Source organism: Drosophila montana, unplaced genomic scaffold (assembly GCF_035044405.1).
Source record: "Drosophila montana isolate Dmon_TW-CO22-7 unplaced genomic scaffold, ASM3504440v1 contig_2977_1, whole genome shotgun sequence".
NCBI classification, from domain to species: Eukaryota; Metazoa; Arthropoda; class Insecta; order Diptera; family Drosophilidae; genus Drosophila; species Drosophila montana.
This window is the reverse complement of record NW_026997852.1, coordinates 12,694-14,449: the sequence shown is the minus strand read 5'-3', so window position 1 is coordinate 14,449 and position 1,756 is coordinate 12,694.

Below are 1,756 nucleotides of genomic sequence, written 5' to 3'. Positions count from 1 at the left end.
TTATTATTTAAATATTTCCGGCCGACGCGAATTTATTTTTATTTTCAATTTTAAACCACTCGCGAACTACAGCCTTGCAGTTAAACCACTTGATTTTGTTTTCTACACACACTTGTCTTTTAAAAGTGTCCACCCGGAGGCGCCATGAAAAATTATATTATTTTATATAATTAAACAAATTGAGATCTGTGGTGGCTTTAAAAGACCGCTAAGCGTTTTAGTGCGTATCGCTTTGATGTAATTCGACAACTGAACTTATATAGAGTTAAGCTAAGGCGGCGAAGCGAGGCGAATTTGCCCCAAAGCGAGTGATAAAGCTTTATTGCGCTCTCGCTCCGCCCTAAACCTAACTTACACGAGACTTCATATTTTTTAAATTCATTTTTAAATTTAATGCGCGGATCTGCGCCAACAGAACGCACCGTTTGCACCTCGATGCCCTTTGTTTAAGACGCACAGAGCTTGAGCGCCATCTTCAGCCATCTTCTGCAGATTCTCTGCTTTCGCGAGTTCATCTCGCATCAGGCCGTTAATGTGGCGTTGTCCGCCATTAAGCCGTCTAGGACTATGCCCATCTTTTCTAATGTGCCCCTAAGGGTTCTAGGCAGCTTAATGCTCGCTTTTGCCGGCGACGGGTCTGCCATTCTTTGCTGCACTGGCGTGACCACCTGGTGTGTCGGTGATGCAGCGCAGAGCGGTGCACGAAGGCCTGCAGCTCATCCTTAATTTTTCTCCTATATGGTCACCTGCTCTAACTAACAGGGCTTCACAGGGTCCCTCGGTGGCCAGAAATTTCCCTCAGGCTTTTGACCGCTAGGAGTTATGCCGCTCCGACTTGGTCACCAGAGCTCCGTTTTCTATGGGAACTGCCAGCTTTCGTCGACAGCTTATCGCCTGGTTGATGTCTTTGCTACGAAGTTTGGCAGTTGGTCCTATAGTGCAGATCAGCTCGTTGTGAACTGCGCTAGCCAACGCTACTAACAGCTGTTAGAGTGAATGCAACCAATTGCACAGATTGCTTCGCGAGACGGCTACTAAATTTGAGTGGTATAAGCGCTCTGTACGGGCTTCGCAGTGAGTACCGCCGCGCACATTTTGGTGTATTGGGCCTAAGGCACAATTCACTGCGCACGTGCAAAAATTTTACTATAGTTTTCGCAGGGAAACAACTGGTCTGTTATTTTCATACGGAGCAGTTAAAAAACTCGTCCGCACTCGATGTAAACAAGATCTCTTCCGGGCCCTGATTGTGTTCTTGCCTGTGATGGTGTTCTTGCGTGTGTGCTCAGGTACTGTGCTGCAGCACTATGTCAACATATCTTAACACTTTTTGAATTGTCAGCAAACACTTCATCTTTTCCTACCATTTTGAAAGAATCATACATTGTCCCTCTCCATAAGAATGGGAGTAAGTCCGACGTCAAAAACTATGGAGGTATTAACAAGCTATCCGCTATACCTAAAGATTCTGAGAGAATCATAACATCTCAACTGCACATTTTTGTAGTTCTATTATTTCACCATAGCAGTTTCGGTTCATTAAGTTCAGATCTACAACCACTTGCCTTCTTGAGATTACTTCACTAGTAATTGATGGTTTAAAAAAAAAAGAATGCTGACTGACGTCATCTTTACTGATTTCAGTAAGGCTTTCGACTGCATTAATCACTCCTTACTGCTACGTAAATTATGCCATTTCGGTTTCCCAGTCAATCTTTTGAACTGGATCTTAGAGTATATGCGTAACAGAACCCAA